Consider the following 27018-nt stretch of genomic DNA (forward strand, 5'->3'; position numbering starts at 1 on the left):
TGGCTTGTCTGGTGGCTAATAAAGTGCAAGCTGCAAATGAAGCTTCCCCTGGAGCTGGAAGAATCATGTGTGCAGTGTGCTTTGAGGACGTACACGGGTGTCTTGCTCTCACTTACATAGATATGCTGAATTCTAGCACAGCATGGGTTCATGTGGCAGCCATTGCTCCAGTGTGAGCCACTTCGTAATTGCTGTCCTCTTCTGGTCCTTATATTTAAGTAAAAATTGAAGGAATTTAAGCTTTTTTCCTTTTCATATAATGGGAGACAGAAACATTTCTTGTTGTCTGATCGAAGCATGCCATGCAATGAGGCAGCACCTGGACACAAATACGAACCCTGGACAGAGGGAAAAACATTAATTTCCTACAGATACTAGTCAGGGGAATCCTCGTCCCAGACTCACAGGTCAGGCTGCACCGTGCATGGGAAGGTAAATGTGAATGCGTCTCCGATGCCTCTGCCTCTCCAATAGATCTGATCAACATTGACTGCCTAGTTCCCAAATCATTAAACACAGAAACATGCAGACAGCGCCAAAGAGACCTTGGTTCCTGAGGAAATCAGACTTGAGATACCATCAGTCTAGAGCATCGCTGGGGTATATAGATCATCCTGGGAAGGAGACAGTTTAATGATCCAGATACAAATCATATAGTCAATACTTGTCTCAGTCTCCTTCCACAATTGGTGTGACAGCAGCATCCCCAAGACCTTTTAAGACTGAGCAGAAGAAAAGCTAAAAAGGATTGAAGCAACTATATAATTGCAGCTCTTCTTTCCTGAGGTCCAAGCACAATTTCTCTTGTCACAGGACTACTCAGAAATTACTCCAGGTAATGGGTATCTGGGTCAGCTCATGTAGCCTGAAATGAAATGTAGAAAAAAAAAACATGCACCCCAGCAGTTACCTCTGAAAACGCCATTGCTAGGTGAAATGTTAGCTGAGACTCCTGCTGACTCAGTGTCCATGGCTGTGGTGACCAGTGCCATAGCATCATGTTCTTAGACTGCAGCAGAGCACCAGGAGGGCACGAGCTCTTGGTTGGAGGTATGGCCCCAAAGGGGTTTGCACTAGGATGCAGGGAACTGGTTGATGGGCCTCCAAAACTGATGGGCTCTGACTGGGCTCCAAAATCCAGGCCATTCACACCTTCCTGCAAGCAAACAAGCAAACAGAACTGTGCCTAGGATACTGGACTCCATCTTTAACCTCCTCTCGTGAGGAGGTTAAAGCGCCCTTATGCTCTGGCAAGTCTAAAAAGTTTTTATTGCCTGTAAGGAGTAAATTGTTTCTCAGTATAGACACAGAAAGGAAGCTGTACAGCCAAGCATAACAGCAATATTTCACTAAGGGAAGATTGGTAAAATCTCAATGCTCAAACCTATGCCTTTTTGCTAGTTCTCAGAATCCCTTGAGACAAGCCAGTGGGCACACCAGTTGCTGGAGCAGGCAACAGGGCTACTCAGAAGTGCACTGTCTCTAGCCCCAGCTGCTTTGCACCGTAATCACTGCCCAGCCATGGCGCTCAGCCCTCTCACTTGCCTCCCCATGTACCTGGATGTGATGCTCAAGCACAGCTGTCATTGCAGGACCGCAAAGGGGAAGGACCAGAGGTGGGCAGGTTGCAAACAGCAATGAGAGAAAGTTTAGGGATTTGGCTGATGTAGTCATTTTAGTCATGAGCTATCATGCTGCAGCGCTAGGCTGAGCCCCAGGCAGAAGCCCTTCTGGTGGCCACAAACCTTCTGGTGGCCCAAGTAGGACTTCTTTATCTCTTTCCTCACTTTATAAAGAGTCCTCATAGAAGAGCAGAGGGAAGCGATGCCAGTGGTCAAACCCAGGAGAGAGGAGCAATGCACAAGGCACGTTCTCATTCCTCCCTTCACAGTCCACCACAGTTTCCTGTATTTAGGATAATAAGGCACATCTTTGGGTAATGCTGCAAGCCGTTGCCTTGCTGCTTGCTTTACCTGGTGCCAGGCATACAGCCGTGCTCTGCTCTCAGAGCAGCTGAAATTGCTGACGGCAATTCTGGGAAGCCACAGAGATAACAGGAAAAAACAACAGGGTTTGGAGGAGTGGAGAGACTTGCTAATAATACTTTAAAAAAATCAACCTCACAGCAGTCTTGTTTATATTTGATACGAACAGGCAGCACAAACTGCAAAATTTTGCTGCATTTATCTGGAGAAGGGAACACTACCCTGAAGGAGTAACGAGCAGCCACAGGGGTCACCCCGGCTTTACTGAGGTTTGCAGGTCCTCAGACATGCCCGTGCTCTGAAGGTACATTTGTTTCTGGTCTATCACCTCCAGAGAAACCGAGATGGGCTTAGCCATTTTTTGTTCACTGTGCAATAAAAGGGTAATTGTGTATCTTCCTTTCAAGATGAGAGAAATGAAAGGAGAGGGGAAGGATTGTGAAAAACAGCTCAGTTCACTTCTTGTTCTTACTAATTTCCTCTTCATGTGACACCTTTCCAAGGAGGTACCTTTCATGAAAATAATCTCTCTGCTCTATAATACCAATTCCCCTTACAGTGTATTGAGGTTCCACTGTAACACAGGTTTTACATACCTGCTTAATAATGAGCATTTAAGTTGCATTCCTGTCAGCAAAGGATTCAAGTCCCTCCTGAGCTTCAAGGACTTGCAATTACTTTTCAGGCTGGAATATAACACATCTGTACAAGAAAAGAGACTTTTAAAAAGAGTAATGTGACAAAATGCATCATAAATGAATCTGGAAGTTGCATTCTTAAATCTCAATAAGAATAAAAAGTTATGTATAGTCTAGGACAAGAACCCTCTCAGCACTGTGTGCTTTATTATTATTATTCTAACTTGTTAATAACATCTTTGTCATCTGGACAAGACATACTACAGATCTATCTGCGTATTTTAACTTCAGGCAACTGGGCCATATGGAAGAGAAATCTAAAGTATGTTGTGGGTGCTGGAGGCCAAATTGTCCCCACCAGGATGTTCATCTACATAGCCACAGAAGAGCTTCACAAATGTGGCCTTGGCATTTGCCCCACGCTAATGAAAATTCACAGTTTGCTGTCAGTAAATTCAGCAAGTGCAAAACACATCCTACGCACTTTATTAGCATTCTTAAGATGTATCGCTTCTCTGTGTTCGAGAGAGAAAGAAAAGAAAAGACAGAAGAAATATCACAGATGATTGTCATCGACAGTCCATCATGTTCCAGGATATGAAGTGAAGCTCTTTGATCCATGTTACAGCATTTCAGTTTACGTGTCGGCCACATCATGAGAACCTTTTGTTTATTTATTTATCTAGAATGGGAGGTATGGAATTTCTTAGAAAGATAAAAGGCAGAGTAGTATCTGAATCATCTTTTCTAAATATTTAAAAGTAGTTTTATAGGATATTTTTTTTAATCAAAATGTCTTATGTATTTAAAAGAAGCTTAAATGTTGGTTATTTATTTATTTACACAAAGACACCATATGTCGCAGAGTTATCTTACTAATTTGTCTCTCATTTCTCATCTAAGTTAGTTTATGCATCAATTTCTTCTTTGAAAAAAAAAGGTAAAAAATAAATAATAAGTCCTCTACCAATGGAAAAAGTTAATAGAAATTTTAATGAAAGTGAAAACTATATAGAGTTTGAATTCAATATCCTTGAAACATAAGACATCTATCCCCCAGGCTAAACAACTTTTGGTACCATCTACAAAAAAGATGCATGATTTTCACAGGCTCTCCTAAAGAGGAGAGTTATTATCATACATTAGATTTTGCTTCTTGATTAAAAAATCATATTAATTAAAAGCAATTAAATTAAATTAAATTAAGAGTTGAAGATGCAGCAATCCATTTATTATTATTTTCTCACAGTGTGGGCTGCGTTCTAATAGAGCAATCACCCTCCCGCCCAGCCTCCCAGTCATGATTACACAACATCCCTGGAGCACTCGCACTGTGTACACAGAATAGGCATATGACAGAAGTATTTACACATTTTAATTCTTTTTAATAAGATTTTTCTTACACAAATAAAACTGGTCATATGATCTTCTCTTGATCGCTGTGTCATGTCTTTCTCTGATTTCTTTTTTCTCTCCTCTGTCTCGATGTCTCATTTCTCCTTGCAGTGTACTGTTCTACATCATAGCATGCACTCTAAATTTATTTAAAACCTTCCTATTAAGGACAGATGTCTCTTTTTATAGCTACTCTTTTGCATCTCCCCTCAAGAGGAGGGGGATGAAAGGAATAGAGTGCCCAAAGTAAGAAAGAGATGTATTATTATTATTATTAATATAATTATGTCTTCAAAGGCAGGACTAACATTCCAAAAGGCACTTCTGATTTCGCATAGGGATTCCTGAACTGACTTGAAATGAGTAAATTAAAGACTAGTGGTGGAGGATATGGCCATACAGCTCTGGGCTCCTGCTGGAAGGGATAAGCAACCTGGGCCAGCATCAGGAAAGTGGGTAACGAAATCCTGGTTGCTGAGAGAGCCAGTAGGAAGTGAATGGTCTGGGAAAGAAAAGATGGTCTGCACCAAATCCTTTCTTGCCAGACAGGTCTCAGAGCAATCCCATTGATAAACCTCTGACCTCATTAAAACAAAGGTGTTGTACATGGATTTTTATTTTCCTGAAAAAATGAGGGGAAAATAAGAAAAAAAAATCTATTATTTACACTTCTTTGTTTGAGGGCAAGCCACATGTGGGAGGTCTAGTGAGAGCCTATGCAGCTGCCACAAAACTAAAAACACTGAAGAACACAAAGACATCACACAAAATAACATTGCAGCCATGCAAAAAATAGGATAGTGAATTATTTTCTGCTCTTGTGCTCTCCTCCTCTCCACTAAGCTGGCCCTGCCATTCCCCTCTTCCCAAATGCCTGCTACTCTCAGGAGCATCCTGCCCCTTCCTCCCTCGCAAACTCCCACCATCTACAAGAAACATTTTCCTGTATAATCTGTCTCACCAGCTCTCAAACCCACTGCAATTCACTGCAAGCAACTTATTCTCTGCCTTTCCCTCCCTCTTAATTCCTTTCCCTTTCACTCAGCAATATCATTTTATATGTTAATGTTGTTATTTACTGTTATCTCAGGTTCCTGGGTCCAGATTATATTGAAGTAGCTTGTTGCTTTGCACTTGCAAAGCATCTTTTATTTGCATGGTATCTTTGTATCTCATATGACAGATTTGTTTCAGGGATATTATTGAAATGAGTCTGTTCATGACCATAAACTGTTGATTCAAGACTCAATTTTGTTTTCCTTTTTGAATATAATCTTGTCTAAATGTCTTTCTTTCTAATATCTCTGGACAAATTCTGCATTGTGCTCCCTTATGGCAGTTTGTTTTAGAAACAGATTAGACTATAGTGCAAAATAATCTGTGCATGATACTTAATTCATAGCAAATACTAACAAAGACTGCACTGAAATGAAGATGCATCCTGTAAGTAGAGTGAGTTCATTACAGTATTTTCTCCAATATTTATATACTAAGAAAAATATTCTTAGAATCTATTCTCCACCCCATAAGCAAACTCTGTTCGGATCGTCAACTCAACTATTATTTGGGGACACACCAACCTGCAAATCAGAGCAGGAATCACCCAAAATTTGCCAGACTGCTGCTTTACAGACATTGATATCCACTAGAACATATCCTGTGCTCTTAATTCCTCACTACAAAGACAATTTCTGACCCAAGGTAAACAGTAGCCAAGAACTTCATCACAAGCAATTTCTCAGTCTTTTGAAGTTCACATGGAAAATGTTGGTTAAGATTGGCCCTTTACTTATTATCACATTTTAAAGTAGAGTTTATTGGTGTGTTCAAACATGAAAAGGCAAAAAAAAAAAAAAAAAAAAGACCACCCACCAGTTCCCCATTAGTTTTCAAATAAAACTCTAAAAAACTAATCTACTGAGCCCAAGAAAGCAAATTGGGAGCCTTTTAGGAAAACTGCAAGATAAAATAGACAGCACATGAAAATACAATTATTAGGAGTTACAATTAGTAGTTACAATTAGTTACTATAATTGGTAGTTTTCATGACAGGGACCCTTGATCTGCTCTCTGAAATACCAGGCACCACTCCATTCATTGGATCAAATCTGCCATACAGCTGTTCCATGGCGATAGTTCTTGAGCTCATGAAAACATGCCCAAGTCTATGTTCCTCCATTAGACCTTTCGCTTACCACTGTTCAAGAACCCCAGTAAGTACTTTCCAAGGAGAAGTTTTTGAAGCCTGGAGGGTTTCCCACCAACCTAAAGCCTTGCCACAGCCACTCTTTCATAAATCTGAGTACCTTTATATATCTATTTATATATATATATATACAGACACACACATATATATACATATATAAAAATCACATTTAAGGAGATAAAATGCTTATCCTAGAGATCTTTCACTTTTCTGTGACAGCAGTTGCCACCCACAATATAAATTTCCCATTTAAAATGACAAAATTTAGATTTACTTTAAAAAGAAAAACATTTTCTTGATACGGGGTTACAGAAGAAGTGGTAGTATACCGCTAATATGCACATGCCATGCATAAAATAGTGTAATATATATAAAAAAGTACAAAATGGTAGCAGAATTCTACTACTATTTTCCTATATAAAATTATATTGAAGAAGGGAGGAGGATGGATATAAAGGAGAGGTTGTTTTTCTCCTGGAATACACTTTATCATTTCTGAAGATTTTAGTCTGGACATCCATTTATCCACTTGCTTAAGTAGTGTATATAAATAGTTCAGAATAACAACTATTTAAAGATATGAAAGGCTATATATCATCCCACTGAAATGCTTTCACATTATTTTCTTAAAGTAAATGATTTTGTATTCACTTTTTAAAGAATTATAAAGAAAGATGTCCTGGTTTGTACTAGCTAACCAGGGAACCAGCTGCAGATTCATTTTCTGTTTGATTTCCCTGATGAATACACTCAGGACGCCATAGTCAGGAGCTAGTAAAACAACCCTGAGAAGAGGTCAGAAATGATGCTATCAGAAAACAGAAAGGAAGGGAGGAAGGGAGGAAGGGAGGAAGGGAGGAAGGGAGGAAGGGAGGAAGGAAGGAAGGAAGGAAGGAAGGAAGGAAGGAAGGAAGGAAGGAAGGAAGGAAGGAAGGAAGGAAGGAAGGAAGGAAGGAAGGAAGGAAGGAAGGAAGGAAGGAAGGAAGGAAGGAAGGAAGGAAGGAAGGAAGGAAGGAAGGGAGGAAGGGAGGAAGGGAGGAAGGGAGGAAGGGAGGAAGGGAGGAAGGGAGGAAGGGAGGAAGGGAGGAAGGGAGGAAGGGAGGAAGGGAGGAAGGGAGGAAGGGAGGAAGGGAGGAAGGGAGGAAGGGAGGGAGGAAGGAAGGGAGGGAGGGAGGGAGGGAGGGAGGAAGGGAGGGAGGGAGGAAGGGAGGGAAAGGAAGGTGCAGTCAAGGCGATCAGCAGCCTAATCATTTTAGCTTCTCTTATTTAAATCTCCTTTAATCTTTCATCTGCAATTAATAAGATTTGCCATTTAAGAAAAGTTCAGAGGTTTCTTCATTTACCGTGGAAACATAAAAGTAAAATTCTGGCCTTTCATCATCTAAAATGTATATAAAACTTTTTGAATCAAAAATCTCTTTCAAACATCTCTGAGAGTGACAAAAAATGCCAAAAATGAACGGTTTATTGTCAAAATCCCAACACAGTAACAAAGATATAAGCCACAATGATGCTCAGTGGTATACAGAGTTGGCACCAAAAACTGAGCATACCATCTATTTTGGAACATACCTTTTCATTTAAAATACAAAGTGAAGCAGTTAAAGGTTCAAAGATTGTCATGTCAAATAAGGTCATACAATCTGGGTACTAGCATGGACAGAAATGAAAACTGCAATGAATGTTAAACACAGTCTTATAACAACAATGTTAAGAAAAAAAGGATCTGCAATACATACCTGTTTTGTGTGGTTTTAGACACAAGCAAGATATTTATACGTGGAACTGACTGTTTTCATAGTGAAGTAGAGCAGGGGGCCCCACGGGCTGCGAGATGTGGATCCTCCCATCTGCCCAAAGCAAGAGCCTAATGCGAGGACACCAGGGTGTTTCAGGCTCCCATAAAAGAAAGGATCTTTTGTATTATCCTTTCTATTAGCTTTAGATATGTTTTTCACCTGTTATTTAGGCAGGACTCCCTCCCTTTGCCCTTCCTTTGAATATCTTGTTATGTAGTATGAGTTTTGCAGAGAGGGGGGAGGATAAAGGATACTGACACCAACCCTTAGCATGAAGGGAAGATCAGCCTGGGGGACTGGAGGTGAGGGGTGCTTATCTTGAGAAATGCTTGTGTGGAGATGATCCCCAGCAGAGACAACTGCTGCACAAGCCGAGGACCCTTTAGGGCTGATTTTGCAGCTAAGGAACGCCTATTGCACCAACAACCTGTTCTTTCAGGTGGATTCCTTAGGAGGCATGCCTCTTGTTCCTTCCTCTGCAATATAAGTATATGCTGTGTATCTCTTGTAAAATATATGTAGCTTTATATGCAAGGAAAAAAAGGAAAACCCGGTGTATGTGCATATTATATTTTGGATATACACAAGGAAGACACTCAGCAGTGAATTGTTTCTGGCTATTCTGTTTAATAGCATTTAAATGGGACTAATTACCACAATTAGCCTTCTGAGATGTCCTAATTTGATTTCTTTTCTTGATCTGGCAAAGCTAGACTAGATTTAACAACAGGGTTTTTTGAAAGAACACTACTATTTCAAATAAAGTATGTAAGAATGGCATTATTCATACATTTCCAAGATCACAGTTGTATCATTTCAATGCTTAACCATCTCTAAAATCCAAATTTCCAATGGCAAAAAAAAAAATCTTGCTCCTCAGAATGGTTTTAGCCCTATCAGTCATTAATTTGCAATCATGCACAAAAAAAATGTTGAAAACTCCTCTGTGATGAAATCATACAGAAACTAAATTGTTTACTGTAGCATTTAAAGCACTCAGGTTGTTGTAAAGCAGTATAAACACACCGAAGGGAGAAGGTGTCACACCTTACTGAAATTAAATTTGTTGCACAACAAACATAATTCAGATCAACAAGGAGAACGGCAACTTCCAAAAGAAAAAACAGGCAACTACTTCCCCACCACGATATCCATGTAGATGTGTAGCAAAGGGAAAATAACAGTTCATAAAATCCTGTAAAAAACCTTACATGTCTCTAATGACATTCTGAGATTTTTCAAACAATAAAAAACCCTCCCAAGGAGCATACTCAAGGAGCAAAGCCTACCATCAAACTCCCTGACAAAAAACCTTAAATTACCACACTACTTTCCCATGCATGTTGAAAAGGAAAATGGAGATGAATATGAAACACCAAGTCTAAGATCTATTTTTCAAAGTGTTGAAGCCAACACATGAAAGTGAAATATTTCTTCGCCTCTATAACTATAGATCCACCGCATTAATGCAAGACAACGACTGAAAGCTAAAACAAGGCATTTAAAGGCTAAGGAAAGAGAGGTAAGAACTGCAATCTGGTTTTCTCAAGGAGGGAATAATAAATTATCTGTAGAAGAAACAAAATTATTCTGCATTGTAAGGGAACTAAAAAACTGCCTGTTAGACACCGAAAGATACCTAAGAGTGAAATTTCAAAAAGTGAAGCATCTAATTTATTCCCATTTTTAAAATGCCAGTTCCTCCTGGGAGTATGAAATAAGGTATGTGCATAATAACCCAAAAACCTCAAGAAGATGCAGAGACAGATGGAAATGTAAACAAGTTTGAAGGATCTCTGCCAAAAGTCTGCTCAAATCCACTGTCCGATCATTAAAGAATAAACACCATACAAACCCCTTTGTTTTGAATGAATTACAACCTGGAATTACTTGGCAAATATACAGTGCAGAATGCCATGGAAATAACTAATAATAATAATAATAAAAGAATCTAGTATACAGGGACATATTTGCAAGTCATCTCCTTCTGTGCAAAAAACACAAAACATGTCTTTAGGACTCTGTTGGCTGAGGACATGAGAAAAAAAACTTTTAACTTTTTGTTCCGTGGCTCTGGCAGCAGCAGGTTAGAGGCGTTGACAACTGCAGCTCCATAGAAAATTGTCCTGTCCTCAGAGCAGTCCTCAGGACCTTACATGGTCCACAGGACCATGGTCCAAACAGGCCATGGGACTCCAAGGGTGCTCATGCACGCAGAGGCACATCAACGATGGGGCAGCTTGTACACTCCAAGGTGTACGAGCCCCAGAGCTACATCTTCACAGTCGGTGTGATAAAGAGACCAGCTTTAATACTTTCCGGGACTTAGCCCTCTGGTAGTTCAGGTGGCTGATTTCCCTGCTGTGATTCACATCTTCATCACAGTGAAATACCTCTTCAGAAAGAAGAGAAAATAAGCTAAGTGGTTTTTTTGGCTCACTCCACTCTCTCGTGACAGCATGCATCTTAAAATGAGGGTTATTGTCAGGGAAGGTGCCCAGCATGGCGATCATACTTCATAAAAAGAGGCAATAGATATTTACAGAGTAGGGAACTGGACTTGCAATGAGACGATCAGTATTCAGTTCCCCTCTAACTGGACTGGATGTCGCAGCAGTCCCTTTTGTTTGATGGCGTCAGCAGCACCTACTGGGAACCGTCTGGCCAGACAGGAAAATGGACACACTGTTTTTAATTACGTGACTCACTGGCTAATGGAATTATGTTTGATCGGCAAAGAAATTCTACGTTTCCTTTCTATTATAGATTCCATTGACTAGATGCACTTGTGTAATAACTCTTTTACTTTTAAAATACCAAAAAGCTGCAACAATATCCTAGATGTTCACTACACACATATTATAGGACCTAGGGATGAAAGATGTTTTCCTGCCCATTGGCACAGAAAAGGAATAGACTTTCATCTTATCAATGCCCACATAGATTCGAAGCAATTCTATTTAAATCAGTGTGGACCTGTCAGACACTGCAAACCCAGGGAGAAAAGGGAGCTGACAGCAGGATGGTAGCAATCAATTGTATTAGACATGCATGGGATGATAGTGCATAAAGTTTTATTTTATATATATATATATATATATATATATGCACACAATATGTGTAAGCAAGATAATAGATTCTCTTATTCATCTCTTGAGGAGTTCTGCTAAGGATGCACTAGTATAGATCTATTTCTTTTCATCTAGGTTCTTCCTTTCTCATCCCTGTTGGTTTCCTTCCTTACCAGTGAACTTCCCCTGCCAAAATAAGGAAATACTTCAGTATTCTTTATGTAGTTAGTTATTCTTACATTTGCTTTCTTTGTTTGATGAAAGATGTGAGTGATCCTAGGTGAAATGGCTCCCACTCTCTGCTTTCCCATTAACTGTTCCTTCAAGTGGGCTTTTTTATGTGAAAAAAAAAGCAGTGTCAGCCATGTCATTTTTAGGAAGGAGAGATGGCACACGCGCAAACTTGTCCCTTGACCATTGGCAGGGAGGATCCAAATTCAGAGGGGTCTCTTGAAGAGAGGGTTGTAAAAGAGGGTGACTGGGGAAGAAGCAAGCAAGGTTCTTGAGAGACCCACCCTTAGCTCCCAAGGGATATTAGTTTTCTGGGTAGGAAATTAGCCAAGTGATTTAGAAGACTCGGTAAGCTCAGGCTTTCTACAGATTCCTTCCCACACACATGTCCTAACAGTACCCGCTGAAGCGGCTTATACAGAAGATAGTGCTCAGATGTTTTCTCAGTCCAGACATGGTGCAATGAAAAGTCAAACCAGACATAAAGTTCTGCTCCAACCCCCCACACTTTCCTTGTCAACTTCCTTCCTTTCCTCTTTGGAAAGCTTTTCCCTTTTCAATAACAATTTCTGAGAAGCAAAACTTTCACAGACTTCGGGGTTTGTTTTGTGTGACATCTCTGCAGCTCATAATTGGGAAAAGTGTTAAATCAGCTGTTGGCTTGGGTAATTGATGTGAAATGTGCTGATTGGGGCCTGGGAGGTGTAGAGTTCCCCAGGTGAGACTAACAAACAAATTTAGTGTGAGAGCCCCAAGCTGGGAAAAAGCATCAAGAGCAATTGGGGAAGCAGGCTGGGAGCAGAGAGAAAGGCTCGGCAGGGGATTCGGAGAACCTGGCACAGGATGCCTGTTGCGTTTGGCACCACATAAAGCACAACTCTGAGCTAAATGCTGTTCTCCCCTCCCTCTAATTGCAGACAGATATAGTCACACCCATTCATTTCACTGTTCTGTGGGGGTGAGTGAACTTCTGACTGTTTGGAGGTCATTTCACTATGTGGTTCAGGTGATTATTCAAGTCCCTTGGGTCTACAATAACTACCTTAAATCTCATGAAAACCAGCTCAATTGTGAGTTGGGATTTGTTACTCTCCCTTCGCAGACAGGGGAATGGTTTGAAAAGGCAATTAAAATTTGACAAATTCATAAAACTGAACTTTTCAAAACCAAGGAAGACTTTGCTTCATTTTCACTTGCAGATGAGACCTTATGAGGCTGCTTATTTCATCAGACGTGTTGAAGAGCCGCACATACAGCTAGGCATTGTGCTTGCTCAGTCTTACATGTGCTCATTTGGGTCAGTAACATTATTACAGTAGTGTAAGTGTCCATGCATTAAGAAAAAACTGATCTGCAGCATTTCTCTCTGTATGTTCAGTCAGTTCAACGTAGTGTCTGTGTCCCCTTGCTCCCAGCTACCCAGTCTCATAGGAACTAACAAAAATATTTAAATGAGAAAAGTCTCTTATATGTTATCCAAGAGACAATCCTGAGGACAAAAGCAAACAAATATACTTCAAAGGAAAAATTCATAATTTTTTACGCTATTTCCTCACTCAGTTTGGTTTGATTATCAATAGTGACCTCGCTTTCATATGCTTTTTTTTGAGTGATATTTGTAAACAAGGAAGCTATAGCACACTTGTGCTTTCACCTGCATCACTGCTACACTTGCCTGTCTGCCCATATACCCCACCCAAAGCAAAAAAATCATCATCACAGCCTGCTGAACTCCCCAGATCTGCTCTTCACCAATTGCACTGCTGAATGTAACGTCTTCATGTTATGATCCTACGTATTGACTGGCGCTTCAGCCATGTGTACAGATGCTTCCACTGTTTTTTTAAGCCTTCCAAAATTGCATGACCCTGCCATTAAAATCTACCAGAGCCTGTAGTTGCACAGAAGTTATGTATGTGGTGACACTTTTGTGACCTACAAGGGCAGAGACTATGCAAAATTATCCTGATTCTCAGATCTCACAGGCACCAGTGTGCTAAAGTGGAAGTTGCTCATTCATTCTCTTTAAAAAGTCTCTCCAATAGAGTTTCATGAGACCATAGTTTCCCAGTTTTTAGTTGCTGTGTCCCTGGGACTCATGTGCTCTAGGTGACCCTGCATGTGCAAGGGAGTTGGACCAGATGACCTCTAGAGGTCCCTTCGAACCTTAAGCATTCTATGATTCTATGTAGCATAAATGACACACCTGCAGCATGACTCAGAGAGTCCAGCTATTTATTTGGTGCCGTTGGGCACAGTGTTGCACATTGCTTATAAAGTCTTAAAATATATACTTGGTTGAGTCCTTCCTTTACAGTGCATATCATCCCCACATTTCCCACCCCTTCTCAGACCGCATTCCCAGACTTTGGTGAGTAAGTAGCCTCAGCAAGACAATCTCCTCTGACTTTCCCAAGGAGATTTCTTATCTCACCCTACTGCTGCAGGATCAGAGGCAAGACCTGATCAAGGTCTCCTTCTTCATTCTCAAATCACGCAGTCATGGCTAGAAATACTGGGTATCGAGAGAAACTCTTAGGCTGCAGAGCCGGAGAGCTTTTCCACCCAGTGCATTTGATTTTTAAGCTAATGCCAGAAGCCTGCTGCCCATCAGGGAGGTGACATTGTGAATCCCATTAACTGCTCATCTCTCCCTGCTATCTGCAGGTACTATCAATACACCTTCCACCACCTCTCTTGGGAGAGCTGAGACACTTGGCAATTAATTTGCAGGATCTCAAGCAGAAAATTATCTCTCTGTAGAACGAGCATATTCTGACTGGTCTCCATTTTAAGAGAGATACTGTAGAAATGGTTGCTATTCCCATGAAATTCGGAGCAGACATCTCTGCTTATCCCCTCTTACTGCTTCTGGGATTTGTGTAAGCAACAAGGGGCCATGTTGCTGTACGCAAAAATCACGCTGAAGCACGGCCAGCAATGCACTCCAGACTGAGCAGCTCGTATGGAGCCTGACTCTGACTCTTGCTGTCTGCACCTGTGTGAAAGCACCGCTTCCAGCCAGGTCTTTGGAGCAGGCTCTGGCAACCGGATACACAGAAAACACTTTCTTTTTCCTCTTAATTTTCACTAGGGGCAGCACCTTTAGCACATAATCTGCAACCAGGAGTTGCACAGTTGCAGATGAGAGACAGAAATTCTATTTTCTTCATACAAGCAAGCCAAGAAGTAAATATGTTTTACTGATTATTTTGATTGTGGACCTTGGGAATAAAGTCTGTTCTAAATGACATCTGCCATTTAAAACTTTAGTGACATGACAGTAAAATATGTCATCTAATTTCCAATTTACATCTATCATCTTTTCCCACAACTACTAACCATTCCAACCTACTAAATGCTCCAAAATACATAGGTCCCTCCTCAGAATATAAAGTATACAATATTAAAATTTTTTTATACATACTTGGAATTTTCTTGTAAAATCAAAATCTGTGGCTATGAATATTTATGTTCAAGAAAACATATACTACATCTATTAAGAAATAAAAATAATTTTAACTAGAAAAAGAGGTTTTATTGGAACACCATGCACAACTTCACAGAAATCTCAAAAAAAAAGGTAATAAAATGATGATATAAAAATTAATTGAACGTATGCAAACTATGTTTTCTATGCAGTTTTAATCCTAAGTTTGAAATGTAGCTTTCTGTGAATAGTGATCTCCTTTGCGTTACTATAAATCTGATAAGAGGAATTTTCTTTAGCTGTGGTGACTTCATTAATCTATCAGGCATGTGAATCATAAGAGCAAGGTCAACCACACTACCTCAAGGCTACTGTTACCAATTCATTTTCCCACATCCAGGTGAGATAGTCCACAATAGCTCAACAACTTCAGACTTATAGGCTTAAAGAAATCACAGACATTCATCTTTCCTTAGATTTTTAAAGTTCCCATAAAAGCACTTAATTCATAATCTGGGCTTAAGTAGTAATTTATTTTCTCTCACTTAGCATTAAAGTAATATTAATTATTTAATGTTCATTAAAGTAACATTAATTATTTCAATAAAGGGAACTATGTTCTTCCACGTTCCCACTAAATTAAAGCTCATCTCGTACTTTGAGCAACAGATCCTAGCACAAAAAAAGACAAAAAAGAACCAAACCCCAGAATCCCTAGAAGTACTTTCCCGTCTGCCAATGTCTTGCAAAAATCTGTTTGTGTATTCATTTTAGATATTTCAATACAGACTCCAATAACATAGTCACTGAGTATCTCTCTGCATTTAGCGTTTTTATCCACACAGCCTCTCTGTGAAGTAAAGAAATGCCATTATCCTATGAGTCAGAATAACAAAGCACAGTGTTTGTCTGCCCTAATTTGAGTCGCTGAAATTAGATGTGCCCCGGGCTCATGCACAGAATAACCCTCTGAATCATCACCTCTCCTTCCTCATCGCCAGCAAAATGCAAAGTCATCTGCTCAGACTTAGACATCTTAATATTAGATCAAAGTTGGATCAGAGATATCCCAGCCTAAGTGATTTATCTAAGGCCCAATAGTAAGCAAAAGATTTCATCTTTCAAGCCCAGTTGTCCAACAGGTGATTCTTTCTGTTCCCCAGTTCAAGATGTGAGCCACAACTGTTGCTTCAATTAATACCTATAAGGTTTATTGCATTGCAGCCTAGTTATCTAAAATAGTATTTTCTTATATAGAAGAAATAAGAGAATTCCATAACAAAACAACTCTTTATTTTGCATTTGGGAGGAGTTCTGTATTTGTTTTCACTTGGAAAATTTCTGATACAGAATTTGAAGGAGGTTTCAAAACCAGAGATTTTGTTAACAGTTAGATTTAGTGATCTTCATAATTCCATCATTTCCACTGAACCTTTAGGGTGAACTGCAGGTGGTTCAGTACATGCAGAGTACTATAATATTCCATTTTTATATCCAGCTATAAGTGATTACAAGAAACTTAAGTGCACCGATGTACTACATGCATGAACATTAAGTTCTGTGCATGCTTTATGAGGTTTCAAAGTTACAAACAGCCATGAGCCATGAGGTTTCACAGTTACACACAACCATGAGAACTTAAATAAAATCAATAGTTGGAGGTAGGAATAAGTAATCTGTCTGGAGGTACGCTATAAAAGTTGGTTAACCACTGGGTAAAAAATTAATGTTTTATAATATGTTTATAAAAAGATCCTCATTGGTATGACCTTAAAAAACATAAGGATTTAATGATCACATCAAAAATATCCTGTAACTGCTTTTATTGAGAGCAGTACATGATGACCCTGTCCTAAAAGATGCATTTTTTCTCTAAATTTATTTTTATCTTTGCCTTCAGGCATGAGGGAGGTCAGAGGAGTGATCTCAGTCACTGTCCATGAGTTCATGACACTATTCATGTTCATGAACTATTTTTCCTGGACCAAGCCTGACCCAACCAAAACTATCAAACCACTGTAACTGTATATATTCATAAATATAGTTGACAGCAGACACAAAAATAGGCAAAAATCCAAAAGCAGATGTTTCCCATGTTACAAACAAGGAAAACATGCTCAGTAAAGAGATTGCTTGACCAGGCACAAGTTACTTTGGACACGCTTAAGGTTACAGAAATCCTAAAGTACATTTGCCCTTTGGATAATGCCCAGACTCTACCATGATCTCCAGATTTGTCTCTTCTCTAACCAGATCAAGTAATTCTGCTTGCTTTCTACTCTACAAGTCCATGCTGGCCCCCCACCAGCAACTTTTAAATAGATGTTCTAAAAATGGCTCTATAAACACTGATTTTAGAAGGTTTTGTGAATCCAGTACAGCTACAACCGTAATGGATACCTTCCCTGATTTTTTTTCTCTTTTCATCACAGTTTTCATCTCTTACTTTCAAACTGCAAGAAAAAAATGAAAATAACTGCTTTCTTAACAAAAAATATTTAAGTTTGATAGAATTTTTATTCTTGTAGGATTACCCCTTTAGAATATAGGTGCCAAAGCTTATTTCATAGAGAATGCATTTTTTTTTCAAAACTGTAACTAGAGAAAAATTGCTTCTACTTTATTATTTATAGCATAAAGTGGATCTGAACTGGGCTTTTCATGTTGGGAAGATGCTTGATAGATTTTAGAATAAACTCTTGAATGCTTTATACAATTTTTCATATGACAGTTGAAGAAAAAATGACTCTTGATCATACGATTGCCTACTTAAACATACAGATTTTTTGCAGACTTTTTTTTCTATTTCTTATGAGTCTCTTGGTATTTCATTATAAGCTGGGGGAAGCATGAGCTGGAGATATTATTGGCTTTGTTCTCCTCCTCTTACGTTAAAAGAAGTGAAGATAAAAATGAACTAAGCACAAACTTGGTGCAATCCTAATGCAATTACATCAAAACAGATAGTAAAATAAACCAAATACAATGCTTCTACTCTGAAGAGCTGCTTTGTTCATCTGGGATAAAACAGTCTTTTATGTCCCATTGGACATTATTATTATTTTTTTTTATAAATTCCTCTGTCAGGCTATTAAACTTTTTATGAGCAACTGTTTAAGGTAAAAAACATAACATCTTATCTGATATTCAGGTGGGAACACATTCTAAACAAGATCTTAAAATCTTCCTTAGGTAGTATCCAGTTCTGGAAATGAATCATGGAGTCTTTTATTTTCCTTATTTTAAAAGTCCATTTAGAATATATCAATCTTCATTTCAAGTGACAAATAGCCTTCTAAAGTAATTTTGATGAAAAGGGCCATAGTGCCTACTGAAATGGGCCATACTAGTTGTGTCTGGTGAAGTCTTCCACTGAAATGTGATTTCTGATATGCAGAGATTGGAGTTTGTTTAAATAAAATGGAAAACCCAGACTGTGCTTTGGATAGCATAAGAGGTGCAATTCTTCCAAGGAGTTGTAAGAGCAATTCTCCCAGAAAATTTATTTTGTGTAGATTCCCCCAGAGACAGCTGGCGTCTCTAGATATATTTGTGTAGAATACCAAGAAATATATTCTCAGGTGACCAAGAAGCAAGAAGAAAAAACATTAGCAAAGCAAAAAGATAAGGGCAAGTGAACCCTGTATGAATTAATGCACTGTAAGCAAACAAGGTATTGTGTGTGTAATACAATAATCAGCATCTGCACAACAGATAAGTGAGTTCCCCTCCAATCACAGCAGCACCAAGAAAGCTCTTGCGGGAAGGGATCCAAATTACAACAGCTTCATGACTTCCTGCCTGGCAGCTCAGCAACCAAACACAAGTTTTCTTTTGCTAGAACCTTCCCCAATGATGAGCAAGAGCACCATGGTTGAAACTTCTTTCTAGCTATATTAGATTAACTCTGTTTTACTGAGGCTTGAAGTAATTCACTTCACCTCCCAGCTCAGCCAGGCTCACACAGGAGCAATCATGGATCATCTATCTGACAGGTAGTAATGTTGCTGTTATTTAGCCTCCTACGATTGAATGGTAGTCTAGTCTTCAGCCAGTCTTTCAAAACTGTTTTTAAATCATCCTGACAAAACATGCCCTTTTTTTTTTTTTTTTTAACAACATACCATAGAATCATAGGATGCTTAAGGTTGGAAGAGACCTCTAGAGGTCACCTAGTCCAACCCCCCTGCACACGCAGGGTCACCTAGAGCACGTGGCACAGGACTGCGTCCAAGCGGGTTTTGAAGATCTCCAGAGAAGGAGACTCCACAACCTCTCTGGGCAGCCTGTTCCAGTGCTCTGTCACCCTCACTGCTAAGATATTAGAATTTTAATAACAGTATGCATAGCATAAATAGGAAATCAAGAATACTGGTCAAATGCATTTGTGCATATATATATATATATATTTGTTGAAACTATAGACTAGAGTCTTTAGTTCTATTATTCTAGCTCTTCCACACATATCCATTTCAGCACCACATCTGCCATTCATGGGTTTTTTCCCCTCTGTCCTTCTCTCTAGTGGGAGAGTGGGGAGAGCAGCAAAGTGCTCAGCTTTGCCAGAGGTTTTTGTTTTGCTCAGATTTTGAACATATGTGCTTATTGGTGTTGGTTTCAGGGGCTAAGAGGCCAGAGAAGTGCTACTTATCCCCAAGGCAGGTGACAGGGTGTGTGTAGCTCCTGGGAAATCCTGGGAAATCCTCCATCATCTGCACAGGTGAAGTCTGCGAGCTAAAAGAAGGAATTTGCATGCAAAAAGAAAGCTGGCCACTCAAGCAAGCTTTCTACTATGAAGATATGGTTAATATACAATGATTAAATGCACTAACACACAAACTGGAACAGTTTCTCACAGCTGTTTTAGTTGTCATGGTCAGAAAAGGTATTTTGGGGCTGCAGAAGAATGAAGCCTCCATTAGTTCCTGCAGAAAAACAGTAGGAAGTTTGAGTTAATGAAGAAAAAATAATTCCGAGTAAAACGCCCTCTGCTATCATCATGATGAGTTAATTTTGGCAAGCTAACATCACTGATTGCTTCACCAGAATCTCCCGCATTTCTTATGGCCAGAAATTTAACTTTCATATTTGCAGCTGGAATGAGGACAGATTTACTGCTGTCACACAAGGACTGCAAAGATGGTTCCTACAGCAAGAACTGAAAAAATAAAACTCATTTTAAAAGTATATCTGATATAGTGCCAGGCCTTTGTGTTATCCAAGTTATAGTGATAAGAGTGCAAAACTTTAAATTAGATCAAACTTTAGCTCCAAATTAAAATGAAAGCATTCAAGGGCTTAATGCATACCAGCAAGACATGCAATGCTGCATCTGCTTTCACATTAGCTATTTGAAGGCTAAATTGATGGTAAAAAATGTGAATGTTAAATAAGTGGATTTCTTTTTAATCAAGAGTTGGTGTTGTCTTTGCTCATCACTTTGTGTTAGAGCAGCACAAAACAACCTCAATGAAACTGTCGGAGCTTGCAGTCCCTGTAGCCTACTCCCCCATGAAGCTGAGCTGCTAGTTTAGCTGTAAAAAAGTTTCCCTAGATAGAATTTCTAAAATGACAAAAAAGAGAAAAGACAAAGATTTGACAAATCCCTCCTGAGTATAAGGGCAAACCTCAAACAAATTACCTTTAAAAAACTTATTTACTGGAGAAAATTCAACTTGGATGAAACACTTGCTTTTCTGTGAGGTTTTACTTTTACACAATTTAACAGTAAGGTTGACGGCTAAAAAGCAGTGAGTTGGCACAAGGCACGTAGTGAAATGTGACTCTGCTTATAATAGAGACCAGAGCTCTGTTGACTCCCAGATGCCAGACACTCATCACTGTGCCATGCTAATGTGCTATTGGGGATCTTCTCTTTTTCCATCCTGGAGACTGACTGTGGTATGTGGGGAGATGTGGTGATATGTCTTTCTCTCTGCTCTGGGCTGCTGGACACAGCTTGGGAATGAGCCAGTAAGGAATGAAATAAAATGAAATAAAATGAAATCTGTGGAATAAAATAAGATCTGTGATATGAAATGGAAGGATATGAAATGAAATAAAATTATATGAAATACTTATAAAATAAAATAAAATAAAATAAAATAAAATAAAATAAAATAAAATAAAATAAAACAAAACAAGATATATTAAATAAAAAGTTCAGGGGAGATAGAGCCTCCAGTTAATAGGAAAATTACTTCTCATTGGGATATGCATGGAATCTATAGGCTGCTGGAGTGATAGAAAGCCTTCTCTGACCCTAAAAAGCAAGAAGCTTACTTTCTTGTCTCATTTAAAATCCTCATTTTTTAAGAGTATGACTAGAGAATACTCTACTGCGAACCTACCTCTGAAAGACATTTTATCCAAGTAACAAGTTTACTTACTAGAAATCAGCTATCAAAGATATGGTGCTGTCATCAAGGGCAGGGGCAAGCAGTACAAGGAATATATTGTTTCCAGCCTAACTGTGCATAGAAACCAAGAAGTTCTACTATTATTTTTGGAGTTTTTATTTTATTTTTTCATGTGAAGGCAATTACATGAGGAAATGAAGGAAAAAAGCAACAAAACTCTGCCCTTAAAATATCCTCTGCTAGTTATCACTACACCTGTTCAAATGTATTTGTATCTTTTATAGTCACCTATTTTGAGAACTGAAACAGGCTGCAAATATTAGACATTATGCTTGGATAGTACAACAGAGAATTGCTTGAATTAATTAATGCAAGCTATTTTACACTCTGTCCAAAGATGCAAAAAACCCAAATGTAACTAACAGATGGGCAAAATAATAAATATTCCATTTTATTTTGACTTTTAATCACTTTCCCCATGTTGTATTAAAAAGAACATAGATAAACAGCCACTTTTAATATGAACATGCTAAATATAAACAATTCCTTAAAACCACTATTAGCAAAAACAATAGGGTCACTTGAAACTGAGTTATTGGCTTGGTGAGGCTGAGGTGGGAGGATAGAGATTTTTACCGAGAAGTCTGAAGCTGGAGTCTACAGCATAGACCTTCCTGTTTAGGAATGTGGTGAAAAGAGAAGGAGAGGAGAAGGAGAGGAGAAGGAGAGGAGAAGGAGAAGGAGAGGAGAGGAGAGGAGAGGAGAGGAGAAGGAGAGGAGAGGAGAGGAGAGGAGAGGAGAGGAGAGGAGAGGAGAGGAGAGGAGAGGAGAGGAGAGGAGAGGAGAGGAGAGGAGAGGAGAGGAGAGGAGAGGAGAGGAGAGGAGAGGAGAGGAGAGGAGAGGAGAGGAGAGGAGAGGAAAGACCTCTAAAAAATGTAAGAGGGAGATTTCTCTGGGACAGCTTCCTTGCTGCCTATTGCAGGTAAGAGTCAACCATGCCGTGTCTGACCCATAACAGGATGGGATTTGGCGCAGCACTCGGTGCGCAGTCTCCTCCACACTAGGTCTTTCCACATCGTTTTTCTGGCAAGTGACAGTTCTGAGGTGACATTTTGGGAGTCTTTTTCTCTCTCCTACTTTTTTACAGGCATGCTCTGTTCTTGCTCTAAAGCAAACAGGTGCAGTAGCTGCATGCTCACTGCGAGGTCCCATCCCGCAATTTCTCTGCTGTTTGAGATAGTGATAGACCTGTTCATCTTCCATCACTTGGCGATTTTCCCCACCTCTGGTTTTCTTTCTGAGCAGTAGTTTACTCAGTGCATGGGAGCTCTTGGTGACGGTAGATAGGAAGAGCGTTACTGCTGGCCATCTCAATGCCACTCTTAGCACAGAGTAGCATTAGCTCTATCAAAAGATATATTGTTTTTACCTGCATTTTTTTCAGGCCATTCCTTCTGTTTCTTTCATCATCTGCCTTTCAAGATTGGAAAGAATATAGCTTTCTTCCTTCTGCAACAAACTGCCCAGACAAATCCCCCTTGCCCTGGAAATCCCTATTTAGGTTCAAATTTCTTTCTTGGATGCTTGATTAGGGACTCTCAGGAAAATTAATGGGAGCTGCTTACAGACCTTTAAAGTATGGCTTTACTGAAGATAAGGAAATATAAAATTCCAACAGAAGAATCCACCTCTTCAGAGAAATGCTTTCAAAAATTTGAGCTAACATGATTCTTGTTTTTCAGTCACTTTGAAAAAAAGGCAGTACAATGAAGTATAATGACCTCATTGTGCTTTGAAACAAATAAGCAGATAAACATTATCTTGAGCCTTTATACATATATACATATAAAATGAAAGTCTCACAGCATCAGCTGTATGAAGAATCAAATGTGGGGCATATTTTCTTCGGGGCATATTTCTTTCACCTGAATGAAAGATCTACACTGATGTGTGGTTATCAATTTCAGAAATTCAAAAATTTGAAATAAATGCCAAGATATCAAAGAAGTCAAAGATGCAGTTGAAATGCAAATGAGTTTTCACAAGTTATTAACACACCAGTCTCATTACCTGAGTGGAACTGTCACATATATTTAATAACATATAATCAAAAGTTTTTAAATATTAGGATTCAATTAGGTTTCAAATGGTCAGGGAAATTAAGTGCTTTGCTACAGCTTCATTTTTGGGAAACTCAGACTATCTGCTTTTTGCACATCAAATCGAATATGCTAAAATATAGCATGGGAAAATAGGTTTTAATGTAGTTTTCAATATAAATTTGGCTGATGGCCATTAGAAAAAATATCAGTATGAATTATGAATTGTTCATGTTAAATTTATGTTAGAGACAAAATGAGTTGAGAAGTTTGTTTACTAAAATAAGTGAAGAGCAAAATCTAAATAGGAAGTTTTCCGTGGTCGCAAGCCAGCTGAATTTATGGAGTGACATTTGGAAATGAACAGGAAAAGTCAGCTTTCCCCTCATTTGTAAGGCAAGAATAATGACAGCAAGCTGCTCTCAATGCTGCTACATTAAGATGTACACGTGAAAAAATGAAAGAACCAGAGCAAAGTGGTTCCGTGCTCAAGAGAATGTCAAGCAACAGTAGCAAAAATGGAACAATTATCCTTTTGAGCTACCAAAAAAATAACAAGTGTAGACAATCATCATCAGCATACAGTGATATGTATACAAGACTGTATTTTTTGGGGGAAAGCACATACATATTTGAAAGAATTCACATACAAAGTTTGCAGGGCAAATATCAAGCAGTGTATGGGTATAGGAGATGATCCCCTAGCACTCCGTCCACTCAACTCTATGTCCTTAATTATCTATGTCCTACACTCGGGGGGAGTCACATCTTTACAGGATGGTAGAAACTCTAGAGACGTAACTAGAACCTATTTCACTGTTACTAATAAACTTAAACCAATATTTTAATGGCACAAAGAACCACATGCCAGAGTGGCTACCGAGTGCAGGAACAGGTCAGTAAATCACACCTGGGAACCTTCCCTTAAATATGTCTCAGTGAAGTATGAAAGATGAGCTGTGCTTATTGATTTTGGCTTGGATGACGCAGGCTGGAAGCAACCACCTCCTGGTAAACAGCATTACTGTTTCCAAAATGTAATATTTCCAAAAGTGAGAGATGATCTTCTCCTAATACAAAAGTCTTTACATGCAGCATTGGGTCAGTCCATTTTAGGCCTCCACCTGACAGACTGAATTGCGCCCACAGGAGCGGACAGTTGCCTAGGGACCAGGCAACATGATGAAACTGCACTATTCTGGGCATGCGGAGACAGTTCTCATCAGGGAATTCTCTGCTTGGTGCTTCAAAAGAGCTACTCCTCTGAATTACAGACAGAACTTATTGAGAAGAAAAATTTAGACAGACCAATCTGAATGAGAACGGGTTTCTTTTGGACACTTTGCGACTGGGAGGTGAGAAAAAAAAATCTAACTATATCACACTCAGAACAGAGGAAAGTTCAGTAGATCAGAACATTCCAGCTCATGGCAAAGTAGAGGCAGGATATATGTTATGTGTATATCTATCCATTAAAAAAAAGAACAAAAATATATTTAGAAAATGATTAATATAAATGAGAAGCAACAAAAAATGTTAAAAAAGAGAAAAATCAACTATGTTAAAAGGAAAGCTGGTGGGACTAAAAGATAAAAAGATTTTTTAAATAAATATTATGAGAAAAGGGGCATTTTATTAGACAGAGGCAGTAAACTGCTGACAGTTATTCAGAAAAGGCAGATAATCAATAAATACTTCAGTTCCATTTTTGGAGAGAATCTGTATAGTATATTCATATCATATAAAATGTTCTGTATTTTAGTAGCAACTAAGATGATTTTAAACAAGATCTACCAGGTAAATACTTTAAAAATCAGTAGGCCTGCTGGAACTGTCCCCGGGAGTCCTGAAAGAGTTGGTAGAGGAAATCTCTGACCTATTAATGCTAATATTTGGACCTTTTCATAATGTAAGAAAAATTCCATAAAACTAGAAGTGTGCAATGTTTTATTTTCTCTTTCCTACATTCCCTTTCCCAAGAATGTGGGAGACAAAAAGGTAGAAAATTGGGGAGAAGACCTTTTGTGTCCTAAATTACTAAAAACGCTATCATCCTAGGGATGCACGGGAATGAAGTGGAAGATGAAATTTTCTGTGAAGGTGACAGTCTGGAAGGAGAGGTAGCATCAGGTAGGATCTGTGCTTTTCCCTAGGCATGGGAAAATGCTTTTATGAAAACTATAACGTCTTTTGAGGGCTCCCAGATTTCACCTGAACATTTCCATCATTGCTTCAGAGTAGATCACAAGACTGCAAAAACAGTTAAATCTGAACCAGCTTCTGTAAGATACTAAGGAAATGAAGAATGCAAACTGGATTTTAATCAGTAGTAGAAAGGAGGCAGTCAGGAGGTCAGGGGACTGGGCAGAAAAGGATGCTGCCGGACAAGGGAATATCAAAAATGACAAGGAGGGAAAGTACATGCAGGAGATAAATTCAAGCAGGTGCAGGAAGGCTAAAAGAAGGAATTTGATTCTTATGTGATATGCCTCTAGAAGTAAATTTCTGCTTTCAGACAATTCCACCAATTTCCATTATTTAGATGTGTCAACAGAAGAGCGGGTATTAGATACCCTCAGAACAACCACTTGTAAATGATGGGCTGATGAAATTCTTATGTTAAGGGACCAAGCAGCATCTGTAAATAGTCTTGACCAGCTTTGCAGCTTTCACGCTTCTCCAAAGTGTGTGTGAAACAGCTTTAGCAAAAGACCTCTGTTTCTGCTAGCTAGGAGGAAAACAGGTGCTCTCACGTGCACTGCAGTATTGACAAGCCTGGATGCATGCCCGTGGATAGACAGTGCTGACACTGCAGCTGGATGCGGGGATTCTCAAGCCCTCACATTTGGCAAGGACAACCCAATGGGTAAGACCCGAAGGCAGCTCCGAGAGAAGAATAACAAATATCCTCAAAATTATACTGTATCTAAGAATGCATTGACTATTTTTCTACAGCTCCCTTATTACTACCATAGCCACACATGCAACCAGAGAAAAGAAAAAAAAGAGACCCTCTACCGGAGACTGCTAAAGCAAACAGTTCTGTGTGACAAATATTCTTGGGGTCAAAGGCAAAGGGTTGGATTTTTCTCTGTTAGAATATTTACTACAGAAATTACATCACTGCTTTTATCGCTAGTTGTAGGTATGCGCCTGCAGAGAAGATGAATTCATTTCTTTTGCTCTCCACCAGTATGATAATTTCCTATTTTATTTTCCTGTTAGAGGGTTACTTTTCTTGTGGTTATAGCTGTTTCTAAGTGTACTGTCTTTAAGCATGCAGAAATACAAAAATTTCTTTTTATGAAATGAGTGTAATTCTGAAGTTATTTGAAGTGTGCAATTCATTATAATGTAATAGCTGGTCTGATGAAGTGTTTTACTAGTTAGATCCCTCTACAGTCTGAAATTCTTGTAACGCTTACCCCTGTGAAACAGTTTCAGGCCCTGTAGCACAGCAGTGGTGAACTTTTGATCATGTAGATTTTAGCAGACAGTATTCTAAGGGAGTAACTTATCACCCATTTATTTTATATAGTCTTTTTTACAGCTTGTTATTAAGAGAGATTTCAAGTGTTTGACTTTAAGAAATTGCAAGGCCCCACTGTGTATTCTGAATGTCTTTGTGCAAATGCTCATACAAAATTAAGAGCAATAGTATTATAGCTTTTGAAAAGCAATTAAACACGATGAGGCTAAATTCTGGATCTATTTTTTTTAATGGCAAAATTCCTAGGGGAATTCCCAAAGGTTTCTCCCTACAGGACATTTATAATCTCTGTGTTTTTATCTCATCAGGTCTGAC

Source organism: Tinamus guttatus, unplaced genomic scaffold (assembly GCF_059628265.1).
Source record: "Tinamus guttatus ecotype Peru unplaced genomic scaffold, ASM5962826v1 Tinamus_guttatus_pri_ptg000472l, whole genome shotgun sequence".
Taxonomy (NCBI): domain Eukaryota; kingdom Metazoa; phylum Chordata; class Aves; order Tinamiformes; family Tinamidae; genus Tinamus; species Tinamus guttatus.